Source organism: Oreochromis niloticus, linkage group LG9, assembly GCF_001858045.2.
Source record: "Oreochromis niloticus isolate F11D_XX linkage group LG9, O_niloticus_UMD_NMBU, whole genome shotgun sequence".
Taxonomy (NCBI): Eukaryota; Metazoa; Chordata; class Actinopteri; order Cichliformes; family Cichlidae; genus Oreochromis; species Oreochromis niloticus.
In genome coordinates this window covers 4,022,177-4,033,466 of record NC_031974.2, presented here as the reverse complement: position 1 = coordinate 4,033,466, position 11,290 = coordinate 4,022,177, and the positions used below count along the sequence as shown (strand labels likewise).

Genomic DNA, 11,290 nt, shown 5'->3' with positions numbered 1-11,290 from the left:
CAGTTCTGCTAAGTTACTACATTTTAGCAAAGTTCCTTTTCTTCTGCAAAGTTTTTACAAATTCTGCAACTTTTCAGCTTTTTCTGCTTGTTTCAGCAGACAGCTTCAGCATTACAGCATCCACACTGCATTTTCGCAGGAAATGCAAATTTTTCTAGTTATACTTTATTATTATTATTCTAGTTGCCACTTTTGCACTTTTTTTGGCACTTAACTACTTCTACAATTTTCAGCCGATTTTCACCGTTCAAATTTTAAACTATTCTGCTATTTCTGCTAATGATGGCAATGACTTTTGGTATTTTTAACTATTATACTTTTTAAAATATTAAGCTTTTTTCCTTTAATTTGTCCCATTGAAATGAATGGGAAACTTCCACAATTCTGCTAAAACTTGCTTGTTTTTGAAACTTAACTACTTTTTCCTACTTTCACGTAGAACAACCATTCAAACTTTAAAATGTTCACAAATTATTGGGCTATTCATGAATGATTCAGCTTTTTCATATCTGTTACCGTTTTCATCTTATCCCTCTTTAAGTTTTGAGTTTCATCTTTGTGATTTTTCACAAAATACATGCGTTGTTATGGTTGCTATGCAGTTGGTTCTAAGTGAGCCACTGTACCTTTGGCAATTTTCTCTTCATGTCCGAACAACTTCTTGCTACTCACTCAATTTTCACTCAACCCACACAAATTATACATCAAAACGTAGGCATTTTTGCTGGCTTTCAGAAAATGTCACCATCATTGTTGTGAGATTTATAGAATTTTGGCAAATCTCCTCAGACCAACACAAAGTCGCAAAACTCTCCATAGAAAGTCAATGGAGAGCTTGTTCAAAATCACCGCTTGATTTCTGTAATGAGAGGCATATTCGAATCGTCATATCTCCTTAACGAAGCAAAGTTAAGACATAAGGCTTGTCCCAGTATATCTTCAGACACTCCTGATGCTCACAATTCAAGAATTATTTTCTCACCTATTACCGTTCTGAAATGAGTTAGACTTGTTTGAGGGTAGGAAATTCGTCCTTCGCTCAGATTTCTTCAGATTTCAAACTCTGGAAATGAACCACTTTTTTCTCTCGTCATATCTTTTTAATGGATTTCCACAGAGACCTGAAAATTTCCATGATTGTTCACCAAAGCCTGCTGTCTCTTACGGTGAAAGAATGATATTGATACTCCAAATAGATTTAGAGTTAGAAAGCGTTGTTTGAGGGCAAGTCAAGGCAGTTTTTGCTTTGCTCTACTCAGTTATGGTGCATTAGAAGTCAAATATCTTTAATAATTCATATTTTAATGATAAATTGTCAACACTTTAAGATTCCCCCATCTCTTCTGAACAAAACGGTGTGAGAATGACCGTTCTAGCCCCTACGGTTAGGAAATTATGGCCATTTGTTTGAGAGGAATCCTCACTATGAGAAATACACTGCAGAAATCCTGTCTCTCTCTGTGCTGAGTGTGTAAAAACGGCTGCACCTGTTTTGGCGGGAAAAAGTACACAGCCTCTCTGATTGGTGGATTCAAATTTAGCAGCTCCCAGGCTGCTTGACTGACCTAGAAACTTGCTTGTCTCTCCCTATGTATGTGTGTGTGTGTGTGTGTGTGTGTGTGTGTGTGTGACAGAGAGAGAGAAAGAGAGGGCGAGACAGAGTTTTTATGGGAGCATCTTATTGTATGATTTAAATTCAATATATTTAGGCTGGTTGACTGAATTTGATCCTGTGTGTCTCTCTGTGCATGTGTGTTTCCATATGTGTCCATATTTGTGATTGTGTGACTGTTACACTTTTTTTGCTGAGTTTTTTTTTCATTTAACAAGTACATTTGAAGGACCCTTAGCATGTTCAGCATTTTTTCAGCTGTCCATTTTGCTTTTCCAATTTTTCTGTTTAAGTTATTACTATTGTGCTGAATCATACTATTTCTGCTATTTTATAAGATTTGTGCTAAATATAGTATTTCTGCCCAGTATAGTATTTCTGATTAATTATAGTTTTTCTACCAAATCATATTACAGTATTTTTGCTTTTTATACCATTTTTATAGGATATTTATATTGCTTAATATAGTATTTCTGCTTTTTATAGGATTTGTGCTTAATACAGTATTTCTGCTAAATGTAGTATTTATGCTTAATCACACTATTACTATATATTTCTGCCAGCTTCCCAGCCAGCCAATCATATCTGAGGTCTGCAGTTTCTTCTCTCGTCATATCTCAGCGACGGATGTACAAAGAGTAATGAAAATCGCAGTCAAAGTACACCAAAGTCCGCTGATTCACCCAGTACAAGAATTATGCTTCTAGTCCACCTAGTTTTGGAGTTACATGACGTTTTGTAACTCCAAAAAACGGCGCTCTTTGCCTTTCACCGCGATCTAATTCTGACTGCTCATCACCCTGTTTCCCAAGAGCACGCTGTCTTTCCCAGTGGCGCAGCTGGTAATGACACAGGTTTGCAACCCGAAGGTCGTGGGTTCAACTCCACCTTGAACAACCTGTTTTTTGCCCTACAAATTAATACACTATCACAGACCACTAATTCATATTCATCATTTATTACAATTCTGAAAACTTTTTACCAGCTTTTCTAATATGGACCTCAGATTCTTCTTAACACTCCATGGCACAAATACTCTTCCCTTTAGGCTCTGTGAATGTGTGTGTGTATCAATATTTCTCCCATTTTAAAGTATTACTCCTCCATAATTGGATTTCTCTTAAATCAAAGTACTTTTACTACATCTTAGTACTTCTGCTCAATCATAGTATTTCTGCTAAATCATGGTTTTTGTGCCAAGTCATCAGAATCATGTTTATTGGCCAAGTATATGTGCATACAAATACAAGGAATTTGGTTCCGGTAGATGGTGGCTCTCGAGCACAGCAATGTAAATCTCACACACACACACACACACACACACACACACACGTATCTATATATACATTACACATGCATACACAAAGCTGTGTAAACCAACTATAAATAACTAATCTAAACGTATATACATAAAATACAGAAATGAAATGAGGTGGAATGAATACTACAGAATGTACATAAAGTGCAGTTGCAGTCTGGCAGTGGGAGGAGTGTGACAGTTCAACTGTTTAGAAGGGAGATGGCGAGGGGAAAGAAACTGTTCCTGTGTCGGGTGGTCCTGGTCTGCAGGCTTCTGTACCGTCTGCCAGAGGGCAGCAGATCAAAAAGTCTGTGTCCAGGGTGTGAGGGGTCTGTGATGATTTTCCCTGCCCGTTTCCTGGTTCTTGAGAGGTACAGATCCTGGATGGAGGGCAGGGGGGCGCCGATGATCCTTTCTGCTGCCCGTACAGTCCGCTGCAGTCTGCACCTGTCCTGTTTAGTGGCTGCACCATACCAGACTGTGATGGAGGAGCACAGGACAGACTCAATGACTGCAGTGTAGAACTGGATCAGCAGCTCCTGTGGAAGACTGTACTTCCCCAGTTGTCTCAGGAAGTACATCCTCTGCTGGGTCTTTTTGAGGATGGAGTTGATGTTGGTCTCCCACTTCAGGTCCTGGGAGATGGTGGTACCCAGCAACTTGAAGATCTCCACAGTCGACACAGGGCTGTCTGATATGATGAGGGGGGGCAGAGTTGAGGGATGTCTCCTGAAGTCCACTGTCATCTCTACAGTTTTAAGAGTGTTCAGCTCCAGATTGTGCTGACTGCACCAGAGTACCAGCCGCTCAACTCATCATAACATTTGTGTTATGTTATAGTATTACTACTAAGTGGAGGAATTTCTGTCATGTTACAGTATATGTGCTGATTACAGTATTTCTGCCAAATATAGTATTTCTGATTAATTATAGTTTTTCTACCAAATCATAGTACAGTATTTTTGCTTTTTATAGGATTTGTGCTTAATACAGTCCATCCATCCATTCGCTTCTGCTTATCCTTTTCAGGGTCGCGGGGGGCGCTGGAGCCTATCCCAGCTATCATAGGGCGAAAGGCGGGGTACAGGTCGCCAGTCTGTCGCAGGGCCAACACACAAGGACAGACAACCATTCACACTCACATTCACACCTAGTGACAATTTGGATTATCCAATTAACCTATCCCCACAAGCTGCATGTCTTTGGACGGTGGGAGGAAGCCGGAGTACCCGGAGGGAACCCACGCAAACACGGGGAGAACATGCAAACTCCACACAGAAAGACCCCGGCCTGATGGTGGAATTGAACTCAGGACCTTCTTGCTGTGCGGCAACAGTGCTAACCACCGTGCCGCTTAATACAGTATTTCTGCTAAATGTAGTATTTATGCTTAATCATACTATTTCTATGTATTTTTGCCAGGTCCTCTGTGAGGACTGAGACATTCAAATTTACATATCAGGGCCTGCACGGCTTCCCAGCCAGCCAATCATATCTGAGGTCTGCCGTTTCTTCTCTCGTCATATCTCAGCGACGGATGTACAAAGAGCAATGAAAATCGCAGTCAAAGTACACCAAAGTCCGCTGATTCACCCAGTACAAGAATTATGCTTCTAGTCCACCTAGTTTTTGAGTTACACGACGTTTTGTAACTCCAAAAAACGGCGCTCTTTGCCTCTCACCGCGATCTAATTCTGACTGCTCATCACCCTGTTTCCCAAGAGCTCACTGTCTTTCCCAGTGGCGCAGCTGGTAAGGAAATTATAGCCATTTGTTTGAGAGGAGTCCTCACTATGAAAAATAGACTGCACAAATCCTGTCTCTGTGCTGCGTGTGTAAAAACAGGTGCACCTGTTTTGGCGGGAAAAAGTACATAGCCTTTCTGATTGGTGGATTCAAATTTAGCAGCTCCCAGGCTGCTTGACTGACCTAGAAACTTGCTCCTCTCTCCCTGTGTGTGTGTGTGTGTGTGTGTGTGTGTGTGTGTGTGTGTGTGACAGAGAGAGAGAGAGAAGGAGAGAGAGCCTTTTTATGGGAGCATCTTATTGTATGATTTAAATTCAATATATTTAGAGTGGTTGACTGAATTTGATCCTGTGTGTGTCTGTCTGTGCATGTGTGTTACCATATGTGTACATATTTGTGATTGTGTGACTGTTATACTTTTTTTTGCTGATTTTTTTTCATTTAACAATTACATTTGAGGGACCCTTAGCATGTTCAGGATTTTTTCAGCTGTCCATTTTGCTTTTCCAATTTTTCTATTTAGGTTATTACTATTGTGCTGAATCATACTATTTCTGCTGCTTTTCAGTATTTGTGCTAAATACAGAATTTCTGCTAAATCATACTATTTCTGCTATTTTATGAGATTTGTGCTAAATACAGAATTTCTGCTAAATCATACTATTTCTGCTATTTTACAAGATGTGTGCTAAATATAGTATTTCTACTAAATGCAATATTTCTGGGTAATCATAGTATTTCTATATATTTCTGCCAGCTCCCCAGGGAGTCAATCCTCTGTAAGGACTGTAATATTCAAATTTACATATCAGGACCTGCACGACTTCACAACCAGCCAATCATGTCTGAGGGCTGAGACATCCAAATTTGCATATTGAGGCCTTCATGGCTTCTAAGCCAGCCAATCATATCTGAGGTCTGAGACATTCAAATTTACAAATCAGGGCCTGTATGGCCTCCCAGCCAGCCAATCATGTCTGAGGGCTGAGGCATTCAAATTTGCATATTGGGGTCTTCATGGCTTCTAAGCAGACCAATCATCTATGTCATATATCTCTAAAAAATCATATTTTTATTTTAAATTAATTTAATAGACAACACTTGAAGATTCCCCCATCTCTTCTGAACAAAACGGTGTAAGAATGACCATCCTAGCCCCTACGGTTAGGAAATGTACACACAGCACACAGTTCGACACATAACACAACAGCAGAGAGAGCACAGACTTTAAGGTGCCGAGGCGTGATTGCAGATGACGTCAGGTGCAATCACCTCTCTTGCAGCGGCACTGCAGGCCACATAAATTATTTATGTAGATATTTTGCGAATATTTGTTATTCATTTTTTAAGAGCATAGTGCTATTTTCCAATTATTTCTTTAAATTCAGGTCAAGGTTCTATATGCCCCGAAAGCCCAAAGGTGATATAAGGATCAGTTTTTGTTTGATACATGGACAATTCAAGTTCAGCTTTTTAATTCTTTTAAGAGAGACCTTCGACTGGATGCTTTTATTTTTTGTTATTTTTTAAGAGTTCAAAATGTCCATTACATGAATAAAATTTAATTTACTTTATAGCATTTCATGGATTTCATACGCAACACACTATAGTTGTTTATACAAAGCATAAAGGTAAAAAACAATGTGTGCAGTGTTATCTTCATTTTAGATGTCAAAAAGTATTTGTGGCTCCCAGTGTTTTCTTTTCCGTGCAAACCGGGTCCAAATGGCTTTTTGGGTCTTAAATGTTGCTGACCCCTGGTTTAGATGATTGTTTTTAAAACCCTCACTGAAGAGTCTTGCTGGAAACAGCCACACATTTACCTCACTGCAGCAGGGGTGAAGAAGTGGGTGCAAGTCCATTTAGGTCAGAATTCATATGATTACAACCAATACATATTAGAATAAAATAAATAAATGTGCAATGAACATGTCAGGAGTGCTGTTAAAAAGTCTCATGGCAGTGGGGTTAAAGGACCTCTTGAACCTCTGATTCCTGCAGTGCAGTGAGGTGAGCCTCTGAAGCTCCTACTGTCCTGTGAGGATGCTCAGGTGAACACCAACACCAGCCCCTTGGTGTTGTTGTTCAGGAGAAGACGGTTCTTATTACTCCAGCCAGTTAAATAAATTTATCATAATACACTACATTTTAACATAATGACCTTATATTTATTTATGACTTTTAACCATTACTTCAAATTCAAATAATCCTGTTTGAAATATTGATTCAACTTATAGAATTAAATTTCTGCTAGTTGTTTTCTGTTGCAAAGAAATCTAGTATAATAATATTTAAATTTACATATATATCTTTCACGTTTTCAATGCCAATTTTGTGTAATAACGGAGTTTCCCACTACCCGTGAATGCCTCTTTTTTTACGTCGCCGGCTCACTCCTGCATCTCCGCCCACTCTGCTGATCCCTGCCGGCTGGTAAGCTGCTCTGCTTCTCTTCTCTGAAATTAAATGTCTATAAGCTGTTTGAGTGATTTACCGAGTTGTTGTCTGTGACTTGTAAAGCCAGTGAAAATATAAGTCATATTAAAGTAACACAAAGGCTGCTTTTTTTTAGTGAAATGTTGTAATTTTAGTATTTAAACAAGTATTGGTAAGCTAGCCCTAACAACCTAAGCGCTAACGCCTAGCGGTCCTAAAGGCCCAGTGTGAAATTAATATGGTTCATTTGATTGTATAATACAGTTATTGTGTGGTTTTATTTGGTTCATTCGGTGTGTTAGTGTTTCTGAGTCTCTTGGGGAAGCTGTCTTTCTCCTCTTCACAAATCAGTCAGTTAAAACGGCCTCATTCTTTAGGTTGTAAGGTAATGAGCCACCATTTTAGAGCCACTGATTAGCTGTTGAAGCAGCAGGGTCGGCAACTTCAAAGGAGACATTTTACCGCCTCTGACTGAAAGCCACTTAAATGGCGCTATGAAAGTATGCTTCTAGCTCAGATTAACAAAAGTAGGACGATTTGCCACTAAATTTTAGCTGTTTAAGTATGCTTGTAGGTGACATTCACAAAGGTAGGATGGTTTGGCAGTGAATGCTATCGGCCAGTATTTTTTTTTAGCTAATATTCACAAAGGTAGGACGGTTTGCCACTGAATTTCGTGTTGTGCGCATGCGCAGAAACAACGGTAGGATGGATTCCCAGAACAACGGGAGAAAAAGAGTCACGTGCCTGTGCAGATGTGTATGTGTTGTGGGTTAATTAACAGAAGGGAGAGAGAGAGTGAGGATAAAACACATAATATAAGAATAATAACATCTCTTAACAAGAAGTTTTTTTTTAAATTAATTAATTTTAGTTTTTTAGTAAATTTTTAAGAACTGTTTAACACTTGTTTGTGCAGGTTGTTTTTTAAATAAAACCTACACCTGCAGCTCTGTTTAACTTCTCACTTTGTGAAAAATTAATGAAATATAAAAAAAGGCCACCTTCAAATAAATAAAATGCAGCAGTGCGCCATTAATATTATTAATATGATATGTAGATATTTAAAACAACAGCATATTAAATGATACTGTGTGCAGGTGATAATATTTTTAGGGCGCAGAATTTGAATGCAGACCAACTCAAATGTTAAAGCCTACAAATATATCACCCAATCTTTCATTTATGATTGTTCATGCTTTGAAATTGTGATGTCAGAATTTGATAAAGTGTGCAGTGCTAGGTGTAGCAAATCATTGCTTATGAAATTAGAGCTATCACATAGCTGAGAAACTTGTGTGGCTTATTACAAATGGATGAAACCACATTTTACCATAATGAAGACAGTAATCTTTAATAAGGTGTAGAAAAAAGAGGTGAGTTGTTTGTTGCTGTGGTAAACAAAGAAGTGTACTGAATCTTTTGGACTACACAGATTGATGTAGTATTGACTGTGATGCTGATTTGAGTTTTCTCATTCTGTATTTTTGTGCTTTGTCTTTTGTTACACAGAGTGAAAGAGATCTTTGGTTTTGCCTTTGCTGGTAAGTAAACAGTGATTGTAATTGAAGCAGTATGAACCTGGCATTGCGTAGCACATTTGACGAGTTACATACAGTAGTTTGACTTTTTGTGATACGTTTCCATTTACTGATTGGCAAAAACACAAGATTTGTGACCTGTAGCAGCAAAGCCCCCACACAGGGCCTCTGACTGTCCCTGAAAATGTCCCTGAAGTTTAGTAGCCCATTTATGTATGATTTAAATTTCTTATGGCTTATTAAATCCAAACATAGTTAAATGTCAGATGTCTTTATACAGTTGTTCATTTTCTCCTTATGTTTGTGGATTTAAGTAGCAGACAAAAAAATTAAAAGTTGTCGTTCTTCACATGTTATTAGAACTGACTTGTGATAGAAAATGTTGGAGCCACAAAGCTTCTGTGTACGAAATATTTGGTATATCCTGCATTTGTGCCAACAAATATTGGTGCCTATTCTGAGACTCTGCAATTAAATTGTGCCCTCTTTAGACTACAGTGAGTTCATAAAGGCATGAAGAAATGGAGGATTTGACTAGTTATTTAATGTCACAGTAAATTGGATTGTGTGCGAAGAGGCTCAACAGTCTGAATCATTAAACAGTGATCTGATGTTTTGGTTCCTTTGTCTAGACTGCTGATCTGATCGTCTCAAGTCTGGTAAGTAAAGGTTTTGTCTGAGGTGCAGTGCTGGGAAAAGTCTTTCTTCCTTGCAGATTTATTTTGTTTATGGTTTTTTGTCACATGTTTCAAATCTTCTAACAAGGACGACCTGGATAAGTACAAATACAAGCAGTTTTAAAGTGATGATTTCATGTATGAAGCAGAGAAAACCAAACCAGATCTATCTGTTCTCTAATACCCAGCTGTGAAAGCCCTGATAGCAACAACTACCATCAAGCATTTATAGTAACTAGTAATGACTGATTTACATCACTGGGGGATTTTGGTCCACTTTAATTTCAGAGTTGCCTTAATTAAGGTCAAAAATAGTGTTTTGAAATCATTTGAAGGATCTCAGTTTCATTAAAGTCGAGATTCTGATTAGTCAGTTGGACTTGCTTGTGTGCTTCAGATCAATTTCCTGTTGCAAATCCCAAGTGTGATTAAACTCAGGACCTGATGAGTTGATGTAGGTCCTGAAGTAGTAAAGGAACTCTGGACCATCACAGTAATGGCACCATGTTTGACTTTAATGCTGGTGTTTTTCTGAAATATTCTCTCACTTTAGAAGATTTAGTTTAGTACAGTGAGTCCGCACAGCTCTTGCTGATCATCAAGATGTTTTTAGGCAAATGTGAGAAAGGTTTTTTGTTCTTTTTGGCCAGTCAATAGATAATTTTGAGTTTAATGGATATAAAGTGTTTAAAGCAGGAGGCCTGAAACTGTCTGCTGTAACCTCAGTGTGCGGGTTTATTAGGACCATATAATATTTACAGTAAGTTACTGTAGCAGCACGTCTTGGTTTGACTTTATAGACTTAGTTTAGTGTTTTAATAGAACGCAAAAATGTCCTTATAACAGGTTCCACCACCATTTGTTAAACATTGTCATTCTGTTCAGTCCAATAATTTACTGTAGAACTCTTTAATATTTAAAGCCCTACATTTACTGTATTTTTGAGATTATAAGGCATAATGTCAATAAACAAGTCTGTTTTTAAGGCAGATTAAGCCAAACAAAACAGTCAGATAAGTCAAACTTTATTCGTCATTCACAAACAACTCTCAACACTGTTCAGTTGTAATACATAAAATACAGAACAATACACTCACTTTTTCAGTTCATTCCTCATCCACAAATCCATCAAACTCTTCATGGGTTGATCAGTTTGAAATCTGCTTCATAAGCATGTCTCTTAGCACGTGCCAGGTCCTTGTACACACACCATAATGTTATGTTGAAGCACCGTACGAATTACTCTGCGAGGGTCCTGACTATGGTAGCCATAATGCTCTGACAATACATCAAGCAGCGCAGCTTTGTAGTTTACTGAAGTCTTACTAAAATATTTGACAGAATTTTGATTTCTGTGTACCACAGAAATCCCATTTGAGGTCAGTAAGCATAACCAGAATCGATACACTAGGCACATTGTATATTTTTGAGAAAATGACAGGATTTTAGGTGTGCCATGTAGTCTGAAGAATATGGTAAATCCAAGCATATTGGAAATACGACTAATTCCAGGCCTTTTGTGTCTTACAGGTGACCTGCTGCAGAAGATCCTCTCTCTCTATCATTATAAGCAATTCTGTCTATCCTATCACTCTCCCGACTCTATCTAATTTGACAGCCATTCTATCTTGTATCCCTCTATCCTCTACTGCTCTATCTAATTTGACAGCCATTCTATCTTGTATCCCTCTATCTCTACTGCTCTATCTAATTTGACAGCCATTCTATCTTGTATCCCTCTATCCTCTACTGCTCTATCTAATTTGACAGCCATTCTATCTTGTATCCCTCTATCCTCTACTGCTCTATCTAATTTGACAGCCATTCTATCTTGTATCCCTCTATCCCTACTGCTCTATCTAATTTGACAGCCATTCTATCTTGTATCCCTCTATCCCAAGCGCTCTATCTAATTTCAGAATCCAAGTTTTCAGAAATCCAAGTTTTCAGATTCCAAGTTTTCAGAAATCCAAGTACC

General features: G+C 38.3%; 1 long non-coding RNA gene across 1 annotated transcript; it reads left to right on the top strand.

The window, feature by feature from the left end:
* The first annotated feature begins 8,456 nt into the window (after positions 1–8,456).
* Positions 8,457–11,027, top strand: LOC109197503 (uncharacterized). Its single transcript, XR_002058557.2, has 3 exons — positions 8,457–8,638; positions 9,268–9,294; positions 10,843–11,027. It is a non-coding gene; the product is annotated as an uncharacterized LOC109197503 (long non-coding RNA).
* The last annotated feature ends 263 nt before the right edge of the window (positions 11,028–11,290 follow it).